The sequence below is a fragment of the Canis lupus genome, chromosome 2 (genome assembly GCF_003254725.2).
Source record: "Canis lupus dingo isolate Sandy chromosome 2, ASM325472v2, whole genome shotgun sequence".
In the NCBI taxonomy this organism is placed as follows: Eukaryota; Metazoa; Chordata; class Mammalia; order Carnivora; family Canidae; genus Canis; species Canis lupus.
In genome coordinates this window covers 61,698,854-61,723,363 of record NC_064244.1, presented here as the reverse complement: position 1 = coordinate 61,723,363, position 24,510 = coordinate 61,698,854, and the positions used below count along the sequence as shown (strand labels likewise).

At 41.0% G+C, this 24,510-nt stretch overlaps 1 pseudogene; it reads right to left on the bottom strand.

Moving 5' to 3' along the window:
- Window positions 1-645: 645 nt before the first annotated feature.
- LOC112660366 (uncharacterized protein C14orf119 homolog) lies at window positions 646-1,076 on the bottom strand (annotated as a pseudogene).
- Window positions 1,077-24,510: the final 23,434 nt, after the last annotated feature.

Genomic DNA, 24,510 nt, shown 5'->3' with positions numbered 1-24,510 from the left:
AGCAAGCTTACAGAATAGGAATCTATTACCAACTCCAAGGATATCACATATGCTTTAGAAAAAGTCATTGCTATTTGGATTCCAACAAAGATCAATGTGGAAGAAGTAACTAATTCTCCCTCCCTCTCCTGATTTGTCCATAATTTTACCAAAACATCACTAGGAAAGCTACTAGTTGGGATGTCACATAATTATGCCAGAATCTGGTAAGGGTAGTGCAACCGGCCATCTGAGTCCAGTTAAATTACAAAAACATGACCTTTTATTGTCCTTCTCTCCTGGTTCTGGAGTGGGAAGACTCTACTTTATAGCCCCATGGGCCAGCAATAGGCTTATGTTATAACGCGTAGGTTCCTTCTGGTTATACTTGCGAAGAAAGCCATTGAATTCTTGAGGGTCTGACCCTTAGAAAGGAGCAAGCTAGGAAGCAGACAGCTGATCTGGATTTACTTAGATGGAAAACATTTATGCAAGGAATCCAGTTGATAGGCTGTTAACATTGAAATAACCAAGCCTGTACAGGTTAACAAGTTGAGTCGGCTAATCAGGATATCATCCCTAGATCTATAAGTGACACATCTGCAGTTCTTGCTGTAAAGTTGCAGCTCCATCAGCTATGATTATCTTCTTTGATTTTAATGCCCATCAATCTTTACCAGCTGTAGCTGCCACTGCTTGATAAAACTTTGCCACGAAGTCTGCTTCCCTGACCTCTGACTGCCTGACAAATTCATCGTGCTGCTGCTCAGCCCAACCTCTAAAGCCTGATCCCAAGGACGTAGCTGGCACTCAACGATACAAGGTGGTCGATTTGCTCCAGACACACTAAGCTGCTCCAGACCTTCCAGCGGTGGCTGTAATTTTCCTGGCACTGACTTAGCTACCAGGTCCTCCTGTAAGAAACAGTCAATCTGGGGACCTGACCAACAGGTAAACCAGTGAAGAATGCACTTCGTCTCCTGGGAAGTGATGTAAGACGTTGGGAGAGGGGAAGAGTTGGTAATACTGTCTGGTACTGAGGGTAAGGGAGAAGAGAAGGAGAGTGGCTTTGAAGAGCAAGATGATTCCAGTGACATCCTTCCTTTCTTCTCACAGGGCACCTGGGGACTGTCACAAAAGTGTTAAACTCCAACTGTTGGCGCTGCTTCCATGTTTCCTGAAAACTCTCTCTATATGCATCATTTTAAATTAATATACTATTCTCATATATACTGCATATATTTTTTTATCAATCTCCTCTGACAGACATTTAGTTGTTTCTTGCTGTGGATTTGGTCTGTTTTTGCGATTTAAGCTTTTTTGATGATAAAAATCATCTTTATGAAACCACTTGGTGAAAGATGAGCACATTTTTTAAAGATTTTTTTATTTATTATTCACTAGAGACACACAGATAGAGAGGCAGAGACACAGGCAGAGGGAGAAGCAGGCTCCATGCAGGGAGCCTGATGTGGGACTCGATCTCAGGACTCCAGGGATCATGCCCTGAACCAAAAGCAGACTCTCAACCACTGAGCCACCCAGGCATCCCAAGATGAGCACATTTTTAAGGCTCTTGATAGTTAACACCAGAATCCTTAGAAGTGCAGCAAGTTGCCCTTTCCTGCGAGGTCATGAGAGCCCCACTTCTCCATTCTCAAACCCACATTGGGTGTCTGTCATCAGTCATCTTACTTTGGCCAATCTGATGGGTGGAAAAAGAATATGTGCTGCTTCCCTCAATTTTGAGTCATTTCAATTTGATTATTTTCATTAGTGGGAGTGGATACCTTCTCACATGTATAGTGGTCATTTCTATTTCTTCTTTTTTTGTGAAGGACTTCAGCATTATTTTCCATCTTGGGGAGGTGGGACAAGAAATGCCCTGCACACCTCTACACTGACCTATTACACTACTGCCTGTTTCTTAAGGCTAGCCAAAGGGACTCCACAACCATGCAATCTTTTCTAGAACGTCTCCTGCCACAAGTAACCTCAGCTAACTTCTCAGAGGCCCTTTTGTAAAACTATCCTTGTGGCTTTACCATTTTACCTTGTTCTATGGTTATATACATCACCATCCTTCCTCTTCTCACTTCCTTTTCCTATTCAGTCAAAATGCTAAAGAAGAGAACAGAGCAGTCAGAAGAGTGCATGCCATTTAAATACATATTTACTGTGTCTCTATTGGTAGCAAAGTAGATATAATTATAGACACTACCACTTATTGACTTATGTATTAGGCCCAGATCTGCCATGTGCAGTAACAAAATAACACTGAATGTCAGCAATTAAACCCAACCCAACATAGGACCAGTGGCCTTTCTTCATCTTGTAACTCTGCTGTCTGAAACACATCAATTCCAAGGTTTTCTTGACAGGGAAGGAGAAAAATGAGGGAGACACACAGGCAGTTAAATATCTTGGCTTAGAAATGACATGCACGTCTTCTCTAACAGTCCATTGGCCAGAAACTAGTGATTTGGTCCCTATCCGATTGCAAAGACGACTGGGAAACCAAGGAGCACAGGGATACTTAGTGAGCATTACCTGTCTCTGCCGTAATAAGCTTCAATGTTTCAGGAATTTCATAAGCATAAACCCGCATGTACCTATAATCTAGGTAATTATAATTATCTCAGTCTTCCACCTGACAACAGGAAGTTCAGAGAGGTTAAGCAACTTGCCTAGGATCACTCTGCCAATAAGTGGTAGAGCTGGGATTTAAGCCCCATCAGTATGATTTTGAACTCCCTACTCTTAAGGAGTAGATTATGAAAATTTTATTTAGTAAGTTGCATGAAGAGAAGCTCCAAATAGAAAAAAAATGTGTGAGGTCTTAGGCCCTACATGGGTGAGTGATCTCTTCCCGACAGAAACGCAGCGCGTAGCTTCTCTGCACATAGTCTGTACCTACCCACAGACTGAGTGGTAAGGTCCAAACCAGACTGTGCATTGAAAAAAAATAATAAATCATGATTCTTATTCTATTAGGAAACTGTGTATTCATCTCCTGATAGCAACTAAAGTGAAAATGGCTGAGAGCAATAAAAATCCATTTTGCTATTTAGTACAGTTTGTCAGACTAGAGAAATGGGATTGAATTTCAAAGCCACAGGCAAGCTGGCTGCAATCTGTGGCTACACAGTTGATGGGTTTTTTTCTTCTTTATTTACAACTCTTTTGATAAGCCTTCAGCAAGTTACATAGGTTGTTCTAGTTGTATCTCGTTTGACTGGATTAGAATACTTGATGACAGTTTGGATAAGTTTGAGGCAGATGGTTCTTGACATTTTTCATGGCATCAGTTACAAACCATGCAAGAAACTCTTTCATCCTTTGTTTATCCTTCACTTAGAAGCCACTATAGTAGATCGTTAAACTTTCATTTTTCACAGTGCTGATTAAGGCATACTACAAGGCAGATGTTATTCCGTACCATTTTTAACAATTTACATTTAGCACCAAAGCTGGCTTTGTACTTGTTCCAGTGGATCAATTCACTTTTTTAAAACTTCAAGGTCAATCTCTGAAATACTGTGACTTCCTTAACAATCAAATGTTTCGTAAACTTCTCTTGGTTACAGAAGCCCTGCTACTATTCCATTTATGTGTATTTGCTAGTCAACACACACACGATGATTCAATAGTTCTCTTCCTCAACAGAGTAAGAGCATTATTCAAGAGGCAGTGCACAAAACAAAGGGTCTTTAAAAAAAAAGAATCAGTATATAACCTATCAGAATTTCTTAATTTTTCTAAAGCAGTTCTCGAATCAGAAAAGGTCAATAGTCCTGAAACACTAGAGTCATTGCACCTCACACCTGAGATGCAGAACAAAGAGTAAGAAGTATTTCTCTTTCCTTTCTCATGATTTAGTGATTTAGTAAATTAACACACTATTTAGTTCAACCTAAGAGAAATAAGAGGATACAAGCATCTTTAGATAATGACAAATAGGCTTATTTAACACAAATTGTAACAAAATTTGATTGTACCTTAGGAAGGCACAGCCTTTCACTTTTTCTTTCCTTCTAGAATAATTTCAAAGTAGATTCTGTTTATAAACAAAAGGTATCCTGCTCGGGGGGGGAGAAAAAAAAAACGTGTGTGGAAAATCCTGAAGACAGTCCACATAAAATATGCTGAAATGTATTCCTCACTTATTAGAGAAAAAAAAAAAAAAAAAAACCACCTGAGACAGGATGAAGAGTCATGCAAGGTGGAGTGCTATTTCTTCAAAAAGGAAACAGAACCACAACATAATGACAAATGAGTAAACAGTAGTATCCATGACCTTCATTCTACCGCTGGCAGAACCAATGCACAAACAAACAACTTTAAGGGCTAAATGGGACCTTGAAAGATCATCCAGTCTAGCCTTTGCACTAAAATAATAGGAAACCTAAACTCCTTCCCTCCTCTTACCTGCAAGGGCAAGAGGTGAGGATGTGCACTGCAAATAATGTGATTTGTAGAAATAGTATTTCCAGAGATTTAGATCAATGTCTGTGTAATGCAAAGTAACTATCATCCGAACAACCTGTTGGCTAATGAGCCTCATTTAATGCAGAATCTGGAAGCTGTAATAAACAAAGGAGGACTGATGAAGATTTGCATATGAGTAGGCAAGGGAATCTGCACAGATCAAGTGCACTTAGAAAAGTGTTTCTCTTCCTTTGTGTGTGTGTGGGTGTGTGTGTGTGTGTGTGTGTGTGTTTTAGAGAGGAAGAGGGAGACAGAGGAGAGAGGAGAGAGGCAGAGGGTGAGAGAGAGAGAATCTCAAGCCGACTCCATGTCTAGTGCAGAGCCTGATCTCATAACCCTGGAATCATGACCTTAGCCAAAATCAGGAGTCAGGCACTTAACCAACTGAGTCACCCAGGCGCCCCTTTCTTATTGTGTTTTCTTGCAAAATAGTATTTACATTTGCTGGTGTGTAGTTGTGAAAATCAGTAATGAAAAACCTCACTAAAAACTGACCTGGGGATCTCTGCAGGGAGCGCTCTCCTACCTTCCACCTACAGTCAATTGCAGACCCAATAGGAAGAGATGGACATGACCTTAAAGGGACTTGACCTTGCATGTAGATACTACTGTGCTATACTAGCGGGAGGAAGAGATGATTTCCACATCCTACCCTCACCACCCCCTCCCCCACCACAACAGCTCAACCAGTGAAAAGCCACTACTCTGAATTTTGAATTCCCAGTTTACTGCAATGGACTTGTAGTTCATAATATCCTTCCAAGCTTACCCCTTTTCTCTTGAAAAAAGAGTGCCTCTTCTTTGTTTCCTGGATTTGCCTGTGGTTTTGTCCTGGGTCGCAATTCTCTTTTATTGCTAAATAAACCCATCTTTTGATGGTAAATAACTGGCAGTGTCTATATTTAAGGTTAACAAGTTACAGTTTTGGGGATCCCTGGGTGGCTCAGTGGTTTGGTGCCTGCCTTTGGCCTGGAACACAATCCTGGAGTCCCGGGATCGAGTCCCATGTCGGGCTCCCAGGATGGAGCCTGCTTCTCCCTCTGCCTCTCTCTCTCTCTATATATCTATCATGAATAAAGTAAAATCTTTAAAAAAAAAAAAAAACAAGTACAGTTTTTCATTTACATTAACCTCCCAATAAACAATTGAAAGGAGGTTGTATAGAGAATAAGGGAAGCAGAAATAGGGGAGCTCTTTTAATATACATATTGTTATTATTCAGATATCACAAGGCCACAGATCAGAAGAAATTGCCATTTAAAAGATAATTTTGTGGGGCACCAGGGTGGCTCAGTTGGTTGAGTAGCTAACTCTTGATTTTGGCTCAGGTCATGATCTAAGGGTCCTGGGATTGAGCCTGCATGGGGCTCTGTGCTCAGCAGGGAGTCTACCTAAGATTCTCCAGCCCTCTTCCTCTGCCCCTTACCCCCACTGACTTGTGCATGCATGTGAACGCATCCTCTCTTTGTTTCTCTCTCTCTCTCTCTCTCTCTCAAATAAATAAAGAAAATCTTAAAAAAAAAAAAAAAAGAAAGAAAGGATAATTTTGTTATACTAACAGGTTCTAAGAGGAGGGAGACCCAGTACTGGGAATAGTGAAGAGCAAGTAGGGAAGCACCAGGTTGGTCAGGAGGCAGGGGAAACTGTGCACAGGAGCCTTTATTGTGGTTTCTGAGGGAAGAAATAAGTGAGGCTGAGTAAGGCATCTTGGGATTGGTTAGTTTTCCTCATTTCTGGGGCATAGGGCTGCTAGTGGTTTGGTATCTGGCTCTGGGGTGATTACAGCAGACACATAGTGGCCTAAAGAATGAAAGCCTCATAAAGGAGATGTTTGGGGGTGGGGGTTCTAGATGGGTTGGTCTGTGTTGGCAAAATGCAGTCCCAGAAGAACTGATTATCATCTCTAGGAAGTTACTAACCACAAGTAGTTGGATGGGTGGTCCTTCCAGGGTCAGCAAGGCCCCAGATGTTAAAGCATCAGAATATACAAATACAAGAAGTGGTTAATATAGGAGTATGGATTTTCCTGACCCATTGGCTAAGCTAGGCCACGGACACTGAGACGGGGGCTTCTAAATTCCAAGTGGGGATTGGTGAGGATGGACGGGTGTTGTGGGCTGAGCCAGGAGCAGGAGGCAGAGCATACAACACCTGCTAGTAACTGCCAAGAGGATAACTCAGGAGTTTATTAGCCTATCTATTACTGTATACAAACTACTCCACGACTTAGTGGCTTAAAACAACAAATATTTACTCATGGCTTCTGAGGTTCATGAATCCAGGCACAACTTGGTTAGGTGTCTCTGACTCAGCGTCTCTCATGAGACTGCAATCAGGTGTTAGAGGCTGGTGTTGCTGTCATCTCTAGGCTGGACTGAGGCAGGGTCTGCTTCCAAGCTCACTCAGCGTCTATCGGCAGGCCCCAGGTGTTTGCTGGCTGTTGCTGGAGACATCAGTTTCTTGCTCCGTGGACCACTCCAGAGAGCTATTCACAACGTGGCAGGTTGTTTCTCCCAGAGCCAGGACTCCAAGCTAGTGCAATGGACAGTGAGAGTGTGTAAAGAGGTCGAGCAAGATGGAAGCCAGAGCCTTTTGTAATCTAATCTTGCAAGTGACATCCAGTCACTTCTGCTGTGTTCTAGTAGTTGGAAGTGAGTCACTAGATCCACTTCACATTCAAGGGCAGATTACACACAAGATGTGAATACCAGGAAGCAGGGACCACGCGGGGTGGGGGAGGGCTGGAGGGTCATTGCATAGGTTGCCTACCACAAGTGAACAGAAATCTGAAAAACAAAAACCCAAACCCCAAACAAACAAATACAAAATCTCCTCTTCCTGATTATGTGATGGAAGAAAGTAGTCATCATGCTCTACTTATAATTAATAATGGGATTATAATTGCTCCCATTTTACAGTTGCATCTGGGGAGAAGTAACAACTAATCCCTTTAGATGATGTTAGTAGGGCTAAATGCCAGCACCTAGGCTCTATCACATAATCGCTTTCAACACAATAAATGGAAGTTCATAGTCTGACAATTCATAATGCCCTGTGCAAAGGGCTAATTAACATCTAACGAGATGTGCAAACTCAGTAATAATCTTAAATACAAAAATAAGAACAAAGAGCATTGATGCTATGGTGTTTTAAACTTTCGGCTTGGCAAAGATGAATTGGATTGCTATCACCCAGTGTTTGGGAGCATATGGAGAAAAGACACTCTCATACCCTGGTGAAGGGAGTACAATGGCTATGAAATTTTGGCAGGCAATTTGGCAATACCCATCAAAAGTTAAACGTGTGCAGACCCGTTGATCCAGCAATTCAACTTCTGGAAATTCAACTCAAGGAAATAATCAGATAAGCACATGCAGGACTATATGAATAACCATTGCTACGCTATTGAAAATAGATAGATTGATAGATAAAAACAATCAGAGTGTCCACAAACGATGGATAGGTTGGATGAATTATAGATTAGACAAAATATAAGTATTCACTACAATTGGCAATTTACATCTCTATTATTGACAAGGAAAATATTAAAATATTGCTGGAAGAAACCAGCCGAAATATGAAAAAGGAGACAGTGATTCCACACATAATTGGAAAGTTTTATTCTAAAATGTTAATTTTGGGAAAAAAAAAAAACCTAAAATGTTAATTTTGTTTTCTGATAGGATCTGGTGATCAGAATTTTTTCCTATTTGTCTGTATATTCTTGCATTTTTTACAGTAAATATGCATATATTTTAAAACAGGAACTAAATAATAGAAGTCAATTATTTTCATGGCCCTAAACTGAGAATATCGTCCCTAAGCTGAGAAGAGCAACTGATTTTATTTATTGACTTTTAAAGGAAAGGTTAACCCAGTCAACATCCATTCTCAGTTCATTAAGCATCACGGAGACAACATTTGTAATGAACAAAGGCCTTGTAGTGTCAACATCGTGAGCTTTCTTTTGGCCAACCATAAGTAGAAGGTCTAAGGGACACTTTCTGGAGCTCAACAACCACTGAAAAGCTTTCCCCAACTCAAAACACGTTTGAATCAGTTGGAAGAGCACCTTTCCAAGCAATAAGCTGTTGCCTAAATATTGTAATAATTGTCTTGAAAAACAGTTCATTAAACCTTGTGCACTTGATTTTTCATCCCTCATGTATCTGGATCTTTCCTATCCCAGACTCAGCTACAAAATGGGCTTCTTCTTTCACTCTGAACCCAAGCCAAGAAGACATCTGTGCTCTCAGCCCTTCCAATATATTCCATCTGCTTATTTCCCCAAGTCCAGAGCAATATGGAATTTACTGTGCTGGCTTTTGTATATACCCTTAAGTCATGTTGCTTTTTTAAATATGACTTTTCTAGAATTACAATTTTTATAAGGAAATCCCAGCACTTGAATGTTCCCATTTGGACAATAATAATTGGAAATCAGGTTGGACTATTGCTTTAACTAGCACAGACATCAAAACTTACCTTCTCTACAAAGGTCTGTGAAATGAGCTTGCCATCAGAAGGTACTCCAGTCAACCAATTTCCTGCTGCTAAGTTAAGCCAGCAGCATCTTCTACCTAAATAGAACAGAATGGTGTCTTTGGAATGAAGGAGACATTTGTTTGACGTTCAGCTTGCCGTGCAGAGAAGACATAGGTCAGGCTGTCCTTTTGACAAATCAGCCCTAAGGAACAAATCTTAGAAACAATAAATATATCATATGTGTTCCATAATGGAATAGAAAAATAGCCCTACTCACTGATCTCCTGTCTGCTTTGTAAATAGGGGGGGGTACCCCTCTTATTTATAGGAAAGGAGGAATTTAACTTATTTTCACGATTAGATAACATTCTCTCATAATTTTTCAAGTTATCATGAGACAATTTGATGCGGATTAATGTACGTCTGGTTTTTATCACCTAGATGAAAAGCGTATCAGCACTAAGATGGGTATAGGAGACATCCCGTGATTTAATTATACTAAACAATCTTGTGCTTTAGTACACAAAAGATAACAGTTAACATACTGCTAAACATTCACTGATATACAAGTCATGACAAAGATAAAAGATTTCATTCCAAAGGAAAAATACACTTAAGGAGAAAAGGCTGTCAGGAGGTTTTGAAAGAGAAGTGAAACAAAAATTAATAGTGGAGATGTGGAGTGCTCATGTAGGGATGTGATTGGGGGCACGGTATCTGTTTCAATATTCCATTCTCTTCCTTCTTTCTACTCACACTCTTAAGTTCCTGCTTTTCCTTACCCTACAGGATTTGTATAAGGCCTATGTTCGTATCCCACATTAACCCTATTCTTTACCTTTGGAATAGGCCTTATCATTTGATACACCTTCAGAGAATTTTCCCTCCCTAAAAGTGCAAAGGAAACCTCACAATCGCCAATGCCCATTTGGGTGCATCGGCGCATTCTTTTTTTTTTTTTTTTTTTTTAATTCAGGAGAGACACAGAAAGATAGAGAGGCAGAGGGAGAAGCAGGCTCCATGCAGGAATCCTGATGCGGGACTCAATCCCAGGCCCTTGGGATCGCGCCCTGAGCCAAAGGCAGACGCTTTTACCACTGAGCCACTCAGGCGTCCCCGTTCTCTTTTCCCATACTTGGTACATCCTGGTTTGGACAAGCTAACATGGAACCCCTCTAACTCACTCTAAGATTCATTGAGGTTGAATGAAGTAAGAGACAGAAAAAGAGGTGCCAACAGCCTCTAGCCTGTCCTAGCTTCTCCCTGCATGCAACTCTTCTTCCTGACCACGGGTTTGACTCACGGTGACTCTGGTTCACCGTTAGACACAGAGACAGCAGTTGATGCTATAACAACCTTTTCTGGGCCTTACTTCTCCAGCTCATTCCATGTTTTGTAAGATCTAATCCCCCAGTACATTCTGTAGTCCATTGTACTCACAGTGATTCTGCTCCTTAGTTGAACCCCAACGGGGACAGCCATTACCTGGTTCTGACTGTGGTTAACCCCAAAAGAAGACCATCAGGTCATTCTTAAAGTGGCTGAGGCCACAGGAAGTGATAATCCTGGAGGAATAGTGATTCTGGGGAGCCATGAAAACTGCCACAGCAGCAGCTATGGTTAGGTGTCTAATGCATAGCCCCCAATCTCCTTCCCTTTTGCCTGTGTTGCCTTCCCAGCTCACCTAGCAATGATGGATGGCCATTTCACCCAGTCTGGCCAATGAAAGATAAGCAAAAGTTGGCAGGGGGACTTTAGGGAACATGACTTTGCTTCCTAAGAAAAGGAAGGGGAATGACTAGAGTTATAGATTCCAGTCTTTTCTCTTTCTTCCTGCTTTGAATTCATTCATGATGGCTGGGACTATAGCAGCCATCTTAGGGCTATCGTGCAGAAAGACTGAGGAAAAGTGCCAATAATGCAAAGAATAATAGAGTAGAGAGGTAGAGCCTGGGTCCTTCATGAGATCAGTGAGCTATCAGACCTAGCCTAATGCTGCATATCATTGAGCTTCCTATTAAATAAATAATGCACGTCTTTATGATAAAGCCAATATTATCTGAGTTTTCTGTCACATACTTGTTGCCAAGTGCATTTCTTATCTATACATGTGTCATCAGGCATATAATTAATGAGAAAAGAAAAACAGGACAAAAAAAGGAAATTTATTGAGTAGCAACTATGTGTTAGACATATGTTGGGCATTTTCACACACATTCTCCTATTTAATCCTCACGATTACTTGGGAGGGTAGATACTGTCTATATTTACTAGAGGAGGGAATTGAGATACAGAAATTAAAAACTTGCCCAAGATCAACTAATGTGTGGGGCCATAACTTGTATCTTCTGATTCAAAGAGCAATTTAGTCTTATGAGGCCATGAACAGGTGAGACATGTCCTTTACCCTTCAAGGAAGCACCTTTAGGATTACTGGAGAGATGTTAGAAATGTAGATTTTGTCTTCTTGGAGGTTATAGGATGAAATTGGTGTGAAGAAGTAAGGGCTAATAATCAGAGATAACTAAAAACTTGAACGGTCTTTCTTAGAAGGTACCAAGTTTCTTCATCAAGGGAAATATTCCCATTTAAGTAAGACAGATGATCATAAAGGGCCCCTGTAAACAAATTCCAGCATTGGGTAAGGGAGTGGTATCGATAGTTTCTGAGATCCAGTGACTTTTCAGAGATGTCAAGGTTTTTTCCAATTTATTCTGACTGCCATGTTTCTGAATTGGAGTTGTTCTTTCTAGTGCCTCATCATGAAGATGCTATCCTTGAGAGAATGGGAAAGCAAAACCCTTCTCTGGTTTCTTTGTTTCTTTTTTTTTTCTTTTAAGATTTTATTTATTTATTCATGAGAGACAGAGAGAGAGAGAGGCAGAGACATAGGCAGAGGGAGAACAGGCTCCCTACAGGGAGCCCAATGTAGGACTCGATCCCAGGACCCCAGAGATCATGACCTGAGCCAAAGGCAGATGCTCAACCACTGAGTCACCCAGGTGCCACCCTTTTCTGGCTTCTGGCTTAGAAAATAGAACTTTTCAGGCAGCCCTGGTGGCTCAGTGGTTTAGAGCCGCATTCAGCCCAGGGCCTGATTCTGGAGACCCAGGATTGAGCCCCACATCAGGCTCCCTGCATGGAGCCTGCTTCTCCCTCTGCCTCTGTCTCTGCCTCTCTATCTCTGTGTCTCTGATGAATAAATCAATAAAATCTAAAAAAAAAAAAAAAAAAAAAAAAACCTTTTCCATGCATCAAGGCCATTCCTTAGGGAAAAATCAAAATGACTGACAACTCATTAAGTTGGTAAAGTGGCACCAACTCAATTTAGAGACATGGAGAGGTCATAAGAGGCTGGATATATTTTATAGTTCATTACATCAAAGAAAATAATTTCTGGGGCCACCTGGGGGGCTCAGATGATTAAATGTCTGCTTTGGCTCAGGTCATGACCTCGGGGTCCTGGGATGGAGTCCATGTCAGGCTCTCTGCTCAGTGGGGAGTCTGCTTCTCTCTCTCCCTCTCCCTCTCCCCTGCTTGTGCTCTCTCTCTCTCTCTCTCTCAAATGAATTTTTAAAAATCTTAAAAAAAAAAGAAAATAATTTCTGGTCAACCACAAGTGTATTTTCCCTTTTCTCAAAACAAACATATACAAAACAAATCATAGACCCAAGGAATGACAAAGGGAAAAAGTATTTCCTATTAACAGGACTTTAAATTATTTTAAATGAAGTTTGGGCAAAGGATCAAATTGGATTTGTAGATAATGATGATCTTTCTTTCCTGGTTCAGAACAAAGATAAAAGAGAAGCAACTTGGGAAAGTAAAACCATTTTGACATTCAGTCCTGAAGATCATTTTGAAAATAATCTCTGAATCTTTAGAGATGCCCATTAGGGTATCAATGAAATTTAAGAGGTCTTTGAGATTGTATGAAGGGATTCCTTCTTCATTCTTGGGAATTCATAGAAGCTTGATTCAGTTTATTGAGTTCCTACTACATGACAAGCAACTAAAAACTATCCCCCAACCCCCAAAAAAGTTTGAAAAGAATACGAATATATACAAGATAATGAACAATGGGATAAACAAATATAGAAGGATTTCAGAAGCAGAATAGATCATATATATTGTTTCTTTGTGCAAACAGCCCTATACTTCCCTTCTATAACCCTTCAACATAACTCGCATTTTTCTCATTTTTTAAAGATTGTATTTTTAGGTAATCTTTACACCCAACATGGGGCTTGAACTCATAACCCCAAGATCGAGAGTCCCACGCTTCACCATTTGAGCCAGCCAGGTGCCCCTCGGTTTTCCCATTTTTATGTCTTAGGATAAATGCCATCTCTGACCACTCTGTTGGATTTGGGTATTGTTTCCCTATTCTCCACTGAGACACCATGTTTATTTCTAGTTAGCATTCATTACAATTTAAAATTTTATATTTATTGTTTGCTTGATGATATATTTTCTGTTGTCTTCCCTTTATAATATTATCTTCAAGAGGGCAAGAATGGTATCTATATTACCGGAACTCTCACACAAGGTTTGGAATTCAGTAGGCATTCGCTAAATGTTGGATAGATGGATGGATTAGATGGATGATGAACAAATGGGAAAAAGCTTTACACTGGTGATTTAATCAAACCTTGAAGGACGTGCAAATTTTGGCAATTGAAGACTCTAAGGGCTGGGGAAGGATGCATTGTAGGTATAATGGACGGCATGCAAAAAATGGCATTGAGGGGGGAAAGTAGGTCAATGACATTAGAGAAACAATGATTCCTACATGATGTGATTAGATTTCCCTCTTCAATTCACCACCATTGTGGTCATTTGGAATGGGTAGGCAATGGAGTAGGAGCAGAACAGGAAACATCAGTTAATTTATCTTTGGTTAATTACATCATTCAGACTGTCATTTGTCACTTACAATTTCTTGCAATTTTTTTTAAAAGTACACAAATACTGTACAAATACATTCCAGTAGTAAAAAAGATGCCTTCCCCTCCCAGAGTTAAGCCCTTAACCATTGGGAGAGGATACACCCCCAAATTTCTCCCATGCATTTGAAACACTCACAACTGCACACGTATGTTCACATGTAAGCACCTGTACATGGACATCCATGCATGTGCACACATCCATTCACAAATACACACATATACAAACAAAAATTTATGATAAATCTATTGTAGGCAGGAATAAGCTCAGTGTTAACAGCTGAGAGTATGGAGGCTCCTACTCTATTCACCATGGGGACTCGTCACGGGATTTGGGCTTGACCATTCCCCACTCAGAAAGTAGGGCTTCCCTCATCAACCTCAGAGGCCCTCAGCTTTCTTAGACACAGGTGGAAAATGTAATTTAAGAGCACCACACTTGGCAGGAAATGCTGTGGCACTGTCTTCAGTGTGTCTGTATGCATCTGTACACATCTGTACACTTTCCTTTCAAGTCCTAGAAAAGTTCTCTAATTCCTATTAGTTTTAGGAACTGACTCTTTCCAGCACCCCCAAGTCCTGACCTCACTTACTGCACTTGCCCCAGTCTGAAATCCTATGGACTGCTGCCATTCAGGCAAGAGAATTTCCTAAGCTCCTCTGACTCCTCTCCACATTCCTTTACCCACCGTTACCTCTTCTCTCCCCAGGGCTTTGTACAACAAGGTGATTGCTGGTCATGGAGCAGAAATGAGAGAGGTCCCTGGGAATGGGCCCCAAATGACAGAAGAGGCTCCCATGAGCTCTCTAAATGTGGCGCACATTCCACTCGGCTACATATCAGCTGCCCAGAACAGACACAACGTAAGGCCTCAGAAACGAACCCAAGCTCTTCTAATAAAACAAATATTTCACAGTTCATTTAATCCAAGATATTGAAAGACCTGCAGAACCTCAGGGTTGCCCTCTCCCCTGGGATGCTGCTGTGTTTGAGTAAATACAGATGCTGCCCCCTGCCCAGCTCAGCAGCTGCCTTGCCAGCACCAGCCTTCCTGCTCTTCTGTTTGTCTTCTGGAATCGTGGCTGGATTCAGTCCAAAGGAGGTGCAGATAGGGCTCTCTACTTGCATGTTCCTGGTCATGGATAGTTACAGAAAAGTAGGCTAAAGAATAACTAGGGATGCCCATGAAAACAAACATGAACTTTACTGGCCACTCACTATTTACTGAGCGCCTATTCTGTGCCAGGCACTGTCCCAGGTGCTGCAGATACGGTGGTAAACAAGACAGACAAAAAATCCCTGGTTTAATGGAGCTGAGGTTGTAACGAACAGAAGAGACAATAAATACATAAGACATAGTATGTCATTTGGTAATGAGTTCTGTGAATAAAATGACTGGAGAGTACTGGGAGCTGTGGAGTGGGACAGGGAAAGATCCCCTGAGAAAATGATATTGCAGCGAAGACCAGAGGGAGATGAGGGAGGGAGCCATGTAGATATCTGGGGCAGGACTTTTCCAGGTGGTGGCAACAAGTTCAAAGACCTCGCTTGGGGACACCAGTGTGGGCAGAGGGGCATGAGCACAGGAAGGATGTCCACTGATGAACTTGCAGAGCAGTAATCAAGCTTAAGGACTTTGGGTTTGAATTACCTGGCTCTAAATCAACTTCAAAAGAAAAGTTCCAAAGCAACTTGCAGCTCCGGAGGGAACATTTAAGAAGAATCCATAGACATCCCGCCCCGTCCTTCTCCTGGGGACTGTTCCGTTCTCTATCATCATGGATAGCTACCAGAGGAGCTGCCTTGGCCTGGCCTAACACTGGCCATGTTCATACCATTCAAAAGGAGGCACTGGCTCAGGAATAGGCCACTAAGTTATCTCCCTGAGAATCTGTTAGACTGAAGACTCAGAGGCTAGAAATCAGACCCTCTCTCATGACAGAAGCTTTCAGGTAGAAATCTTAACATGAAGAGATGAGCACTGGGTGTTATACTATATTCTGGCAAATTGAATTTAAATAAATAAAATAAAAAGAAATCAATATGTCTCACTTCAGTAGACTTGGTTTATAAAATAGATTCATTTTCCTGTTAATAAAATCAATGACTCTGAAAAAAAATAATAAAAACTTAAGAGTTGGGGGTGGCCATGTTTTCTACTTTCTGGTTATGATGGAACACAAAGCAGAGAATAGCAAAACAAAACAAACAAAACAAGAAACAAAAAACCAAGAACAGATTATTTCAACTTGTATTCAGTGTAGTTTAATTTATATTCAGTATTCAAGTTCCTGATGAATTCTATTTATATCCCTCCCTCCCTACAGTTACTTTATTTAATCCTTCCTTGGATGCAGAGATACATGCAATAAAGCACCTAGAACCTGCTGAAGACAAAGGCCAGGTCTCAGGGAAGGAAAGCAGAGCACAAATCTATAGTGGAATTGGAAATTAGTGTAAGCCCCACATGGCGTTGCAAATCTTTTTTTTTTTTTGCAATTCTTGATCACAAGACACAGAAACATCAGCCTGCCATCACCATGCCTCTACCTTTTCCCCGCTGATAAAACCATTGAATCCAATCATATTGGTCTCAATGTTTTCTTGCCCTGAAAAGGAGACCCACAGGTGTGGTAGCCGAGGTGAAAGTGGAGATCATGTTGGATTGGCTCTAGATAAGCAATCCTCAGACCTACAGATCATCTAAATGACATGAGAAGCCATCTGCCAAGACAGATGTCTGGCCATCACCCCAGACCCACTCTGTTGGCCTAGCTTGGCCAAGGATTCAAGCACCTAGGTTTTCCAAATGCTCCCTAGAGTTAGTAATAATCTGGTAAGGGACCCCTGGGTGGCTCAGTGGTTGAGTTGAGCCTTTGGCTCGGGTTATGATCCCGGGGTCCTGAGATGGAGTCCCGCATCAGGCTCCCCACAGGGAGCCTGCTTCTCCCTCTGCCTGTGTCTCTCATGAATAAATAAATAAAATCTTTAAAATAATAATAATAATGATAATAATAATAATCCGGTAAGTATATGAAACTATTTGGTCAGAACTTAGCCTGTCGCTATGCAGAGAAAATGTGAAAATCAGCAAGTATGGGAATACAGTCCATTCCAGCACATTGGCCTATTGGCTGTTCCTTGAACATGTCATCTCAGGGCTTTCGTATTCACCATACCCTTCGCCTGGGACATCCCTCCACCAGACAGTCTTTTGCTTTCTTTGTGTATTTCCTAGAATGTCACCTTATTGTGAGGACTTCTAGTATTTCAAACTCCCCCACCCTCAACATTTTCAGTACCCCCAGATTTCTTTCTACATGGTATTGATCATGCTCTAGTATGTTCTGTATCTTATTCCCTGTGTTGTGTATCATCTCTCTCTCTCTCTGCCTCAATAGAATGGAGGCTCCAAGGAGGACAGGAACTTGTACCTGATTTGCTCACTGCTCTCTCTCCAGGATCTGGAGTAGTCCTTGTGCTAGGGGCGGTGGTCAAATGTTTGTTGAGAGAACAAACATCTTCTTAGCCATGTTTCTGAGATGCTTAAGGATCCTGTTCTCAGAGTCATTTTAGTCCCTACAGTAAGGAACCAGATTTTCAACAAGTTAGTTAACCTTTTCCACAGCACCTAAGTGCATGCTCTCGTGCATCCAAACACATTTCTACATGCTTGAAAGGCACCTGAAAATGGTCATCTGGCTGAGACGGGGCAGACATTGGCCAACGCCAAGCCTGAGGCCAGCTGGTTGGGAACTGACAGGAAGATGAAATGAAAGTGTGCACCTGTGTCAGAGAGCTCCAGCTCAGGACGCTGCCCCACGCTGAGAAAGCCTCCATAAGCCCTTGTCCTAGAGAGAAAGAGAAAGAACTTCCTCTCTGTCAGCTCCCCAGTAAGTGTCTGTTTTCTTTCAGAGTCTTTCTGGATGAAAAGCACCAGGGGAAACGTGTACTGAAAGTGGGGTACGGGGATTTAAAGAGGGTGATTGCCCATGTGCCTTTTGTATAAAGTGTTCCACATCTGTGTAGACAACTTAGCATTATCCAAATGTCTTCCAGGTAACATGAAACAGCCTCAAAGGCCTTTGCATAAGGGAATGGGTGGGTGGGGGGAGGTGATTTTTCTGGCTTGGTATAGAGAAAAAGAAATGATTTCTGTGAGTGTAGGGCCCCCCCAATTTTTATTCTGATCACTTCCTTTTCAGGGGAAGGCTTCCAACACACATAAAGAGATTCACCTTTCTGCAAGTTACCACTGAGGGACTAGAGGTGGAAGTGAATCCGGAATGGAGGTGAGCTTTCAAGACTAATTCACTTTTTGTCTTCCAAAATGTAGGTGGGATATAAAATCTTGAGGATTTATCCTCAACCACAAAGTGACACACCCTGAGAGGCCCATCTCCAAGCTGGAAGTAGAATTTAACTGTAATACACATACCACAATATAAGGGACTTGGGGAAGCTTCCATGACTAATTTATAATTGGAGAGCAAAAAGAGAATAGGTGTTCTAAGCTAAAATAAATGCTTCAAACAGAATCAATAAGTGATGAGTGACTTTAAAAATGTCTATTTAATTAGGCTGCAAGAATATAAAAGGAGTCCGCACTCAGCTGGTTCTTGAATTCCATTAAGTTCTCTTTCCTCTCTAAAGAAATCGAAGTAAAAATCCTAGTGAGTACTCCACAGGTATGGTTTAATGCAAGGAAGGTGATATGAAATCCAATTAGGGGACCCAGACCTAACGAAATGGCCTTGATTCTGGAGAAAAAGACTATACATGTGTACCTTATGTATTTGTGCAGGTCGGGGTGGATGTGTTTAGTTAAAACGCAAAGTTTAAGGTAAGGAATTCAAGGCATAAAATGTTTTGTGATTTCTGGCATTGACTGATTCCTTCAGTTGTCTGAAAAACCGAGTCCCAGTTACAGAGGGTTAAAGTAAAAACTACCATGTTTTGGTCTTTCACCCAAGTTCCTTGAATGCTGCCATTACATAGTGTCTTCCATTTCATTGGATTTTTCACCCAGAATGCAAATAATTTCTCTGGCACTGGTTTCACTTGGTCATGAGAGGTTAGGATTAGGGTGGGGACGGGGAAGAAATATTAACAGGACAATATAAGATTATTTTAGTTTTAGTATTCCTCCTAAATTTCTATTTCAGAGCCACTGTTACAGAAAGATAAATTACTTTTGTTTTAATTATTTTTAAAAGCTTTTATTTATTTGAGAGAGCGCACGAGAAAGAAGATAAGCCTGGGTGGGTGCACGGGGTGCAGAGGGGGAAGGAGAAGCAGATTCTTTGCTCACCAGGGAGCCCTATGCAGGGCTTGATCCCAGGACCCTGAGATCATGACCTGGGCTAAAGGCAGACCCTTCACCTACGAGTCACCCAGGCGCCCCTGTTTTAATTTAAAAGCAAGAACCTACCACATGCAGGCACAGGGATTGGTTCCTTTCATAGTATAGAAATTGGCATCCCCATTTTACAGAGGTTTAGAACTGGTGTGTGGTCTTTAATGCAGAATTATTATGTTTCAGTTACTATTAGTATGTGAACACCTGCCCCATAGATAGCCTTGTAAACAACCTTTTTTTTTCATGTTTACACATTCTGTGAGTCAAATCCCTAAGGGCCCAGAAGGGACAGTGCGTTCTGACTCATAATGTCTGAGGTCTCAGCTGGGAGCTAGTGATGGCTCAGGATGACTTGGTGGCTGGAGTCTGGAATCCCCTGGAGGCATCTTCACTCACATCTAGCGGTTCACGATGGCCACCGGGTGGATTTGTTGGCTGCTGCCTCTACTCTGTGCACCCTGGGCTTCTGCACAGCATGGCAGCTCGAGGTGGTTGGACTCCTTGAATGGAGTCCTTGAAAGGCCCATGGGAAGTGCTTTGCCTTTTATTACCTTCCCTAGGAAGTCGCACAGTGTTACTTCTGCCAGACTCTGTTAGATCCAGTTGAGTCATAAGCCTGTCTGGATGCCAGAGGAGGGAAAAAGGGAGAGAGAGAGCATAATCTCTTCTTTCAATGAGAGTAGTGTCAAAGATTTTGTGGTCATTATTTTAAACCATCCCTGGAAGTAATAACTTTAAAGTTCCTCTTAGAGCAATCCTGCTCCAGTGATAGACTTTTACTACTCACGATATTCTAAGCATTATCTTTATTAGGAAGATATTTCAATGAAAAAGATTAAGAAGGATGAAATATTGGGGGAGGGTTTGCAAACTCAAAGAAGTACACAGGCTATGCAGCTCATATGAGCAAATGAAAAAGGCCAACTTTTACTAACAGGGAGCTTCTCTCATCAAAGAGAAACTGAAGATCTGGAGTTTTGTGTGAAATCTCTTGATTTTTAAAAATGCTTTGCAGACAGGAAAAATATTACATACAAGTCACCAGTTTGCTATTCCTGTAATTGATAGATAATACTATTTTTTTTTTTGTTCAATAAGTATCTAAGAACATGATTATCATTTGCCTGGGAATTTTCTGGGTCCTCTAAGTCAATGACAAGTTAATTCTTGCTCTTTATGAGGAATGGCTTTTCCCATATCATAAACAAAATTCCCTGGTTACAAGAAAATTAATTTACTCATATATTGAACATCGACTTTGTAGAAACAGAAATAACTGTCCATCTGTTCTAAAACTTTACAGAATCATTATTTGTTCCATTAGCTCCATAAATGGGCTGTCATCAGTAATTGTCCTGTGTACTGTGAACACCTCCACTGATATTACATCAAGCTGAACTCCCAGAGTTCTGAAAGATTAGCCAATCAGTATTCAAATGCTTTACGGCTACACTCACACATCTTGTGCCTTAAAATTAGAACATGTAAAAAGTAAAATGTTCCTTTTCTTTTGTAATGAATATGCCCTCATCTACCATGATAAGTTATCCCAAGGGATATCTGAAAGCCAAGGCATAGCAAAATATTAGTAACCTTCTTGTCATTATAAGTTGTTTATTAAGAAATAAACTTCAGAGCTTTCCTCTCCAGCTGAGATGTAGTAACAGGGACCTTTTTTCCTGAAGTCACTCAAATACAGGAAAACTGCACTGGGTAGCAGTCAACAAGGCACAGTTGTTCCTGAAAAGCAGGAAACAAATGAGGGGAGTCTCACAGTTGCCCCAGCTTACTCCATTGAGAGAGTTTCCAGTCCCTGGTACAGGAAGGGGAAGCCCGTGGGAGCTGAGCAAATTCGCTACTTGAGGATCTGTAGGTGAGGGTCCAAGGAGAGCATGGCAACAAGAGTCCTCAGGGCAGAGAACCAGAAAGGAAAGTTACACAGAGATACATCTATAGAGATCAGGAGAGAGGCCTCCTGGAGAATTCAGCATATTATGGGCAAGTCTGGGATCCAATAAAAAATTACCAGGCATGAAAAAAAAGGAAAAATAGAATCCATTATGAGGGGGAAAAAAATCAACTCATTGTAACCAACCCAGAATTGGCCCAGATGCTAGAATTATTAGAAAAGGACCTGAAAATTATTATAACTGCATTCTAAATATTAAGCAATACTAGAGAAAAGGTTAAACATGCTGAGTAGAAATACGGACAATTGAAAAAGAAACCTAACAAATTAAGCCTGGAGAAATCACTACAGTGTGTAAAAGGACAAGTATACAGGAGGGGATTAATGACCAATGAGACATCAAGAAAGAAATTAGTGGATTTAAATAGACAAAAATGGAAACTATCCAAAATGAAAATGAGAAAGAAAAATGGACAGAGCATCAGCGAGCTGTGGTCCAACTTCAAACAATGTAATATGCGTGTGTTTTGCTGGAAGGAAGACAGGAAGAGAAAAAAAATACCTGAAAAAAAATCATAGCTACATATTTTCCAATTTAATAAAAACTACAAGCCCAGAAATCCAAGGAACTCTATGAACTCCAAGCACAAGAAACATGAAAAAAATATATACACCAAAGCACAAGATAATCAAATTTCTTAAAACTAGAAAAAACAAAGTATTAACAGAAGCCAGATTAAATAGACACAATACGTACGTACACAAGGAAAAAGATAAAGATGATGGTAGACTTCTCACTGGAAACAAGGCAAATGAAAAGACAGTGAAGCAACATCTTTAAAGTCCTGGAAAACAAAGCTACCAATTTAGAATTCTATAGCAACCAAAATATGTTTTGAAACCAAAGGCAAAATGAAGACTTTTTCAGACATCAAAAACAAACAAAAACACTACCTGATAGTCAGCTATGTCAGACATGTTAAAGAAAGCCCTACAGGCAGAAAGAAAAATGATACCAGGTAGAAAAACAGATCTACACAAAGAAATAATGAATGCTAGGAATGGTAACAATATTAATAAATATACTTTTTTATTATTTAAGTCTGTTAAAAAGAGAGACTAACCTGGGGTACCTGGGTGGCTCAGTCAGTTAAGCATCCAACTCTTGATTTTCACTCTGGTTATGACCTCAGGGTTGTGAGATGGAGCCACATGTCAGGCTCCTCGCTGGGGTGGAGACTGCTCAAGATTCTCTCTCTCCCTCTGTCTCTGCCCTTCCTCTACACTCTCTCTCCCCTCTCTAAAAAAATACAGAGAGAGAGAGAGAGAGACTAGCCCTACTTATCTTTAAGAATTTTTATAAAGCAGGAGCCCAGGTGGCTCAGCAGTTTAGCACCTGCCTTCAGCCCAGGGCGTGATCCTGGAGCCCCAGGATCGAGTCCCATATCGGGCTCTTTGCAGGGAGCCTGCTTCTCCCTCTGCCTGTGTCTCTGCGTCTCTGTGTGTCTCTCATGAATAAATAAATAAAATCTTTTAAAAAATAAAAATAAAAGAATTTTTATAAAGCTATAGTTATCAAGACAGTGTGGCATTGGCATAAAGCTAGACAAACCATAGAACAAAATGGAGTCCAGTAATAGACCCACACATGTATGGGCTATTGAATTTTGAGAAAGGTATAAACATACTTCAGTAGATGGAAGTCAGTCTTCTACAAATGGTGCTTTATCAATTAGATATTCATATGCAAAAAAATTAGGTCAATCCATACTTCACACCATATATAAAAATTAACTCAAAGCACGTCATAGACTGATTATATAAAAGCTAAAGTTATAGAGCTTCCAGAAAGAAAAAAAAAATAGAGGGGAAAATCTTTGCAACTCTAAGTTAGACAAGGATTTCTTAGCTGTGATACTAAAAATGCAATTCATTAAAGGGAAAGTTGGTAAGTTGATTTCCTTAAATTACAAATCTCTACTGTTCAAAGGACGCTCATTGTTAAAGAGAATTGAGGAAAAAACTACTGGCTGGGAGAATATATTTGCAACCGGATATGTGACAAAGGATATATGTCCAGAAGAAATAAAGAGCTCTCAGAAAGCAATAAGAAAATAACAAGCAACCCAATGAAAAAAATGGCAAAAGGCTTTATATCTGTCCTCTCCTCTGTATCCCCGCTGCAATTTCCCTACTCTGAGTGTCTTTCATTTCTTCAAGCCCAGATCTGAAAGGCTGTTACTGTTCAGCCTCTGAGATAGCCCCACGGCAATCTATTCTCCCAACAGCAGCCAGAATCTTCATTTAAAAATGTAAATTAGAGCTGCCTGGGTGGCTCAATGGTTGAGCTTCTACCTTCAGCCCAGGGCGTGATCCTGGGTCCTGGGATCAAGTCCTACATCAGGTTCCCCTCATGGAGGCTGCTTCTCCCTCTGCCTGTGTCTCTGCCTCTCTCTCTCTGTGTCTCTCATGAATAAATAAATACAATCTTAAAAAAAAATAAAAATGTAAATTGGACCAAGTCAGTCTCCTGCAGTAAAACTTTCAATGCTTCCCTACAAAGCCCCGCTCCATCCAGCCCGGCCTCTTGTCTCTTCACTACTTTCTTCCTCTGTTCCTCTCCAGTCATTCTCACCTTCTGTTTCTCAAGCACATCAAGCTCATCCCTGGCTTCTCACCTTTGTGATTTCTGCATTCCCGCTCTTTCCTCACACGTCTGGCTTTTTTGGTCCAAAGGGTCCTCGGCTCAAATATCCCCTCGTCTAAGAGGCGTTCCCTGATGACTTGAGCTAGCCAGTGTGTATCCCGATACACTGCTTTACTCTCTGCCTGGCCCTGATCTATCCACTACCTGAAACTACCACATTAGTCTATTTCCATCTATCTACCTGCACTAGGATAAGATGTAAGCCCCAGGGGGCCAGGACCAGGCTGTCATGCTGTGCTATCTGCTATCAATACTTAGCCCACGGACAGGGCCTGGCCCATGGTCACAGGCAATTGGTTAAAAGAGAGAGTTACAAATTCCTTCTGCAGTAAGGAGTCACCAAGCCTTTTAAAAATCTATAATACCAGATAAAAATCCAAACTCTGGACATTTCCATAGCTCTCTGCTTTGCATCTTTTTATTGCACACCAAAGCTCTGCATTTCCTGTTCCTTTAAAACACTTACGCAGTGTACGGGATGAGAGAATGAGACTCTAAGCTTCTGGTTTAGCGTCAGAGATACTTCTCAGAGAATCTGAATTCCTCAAGTCTATTAACCTCAGAGGGTCAGCAGCTGAAATCATCCAAGAAAGCCTGATATGGATGAATAGGGGAACAAATAAAAAAACATCCAAA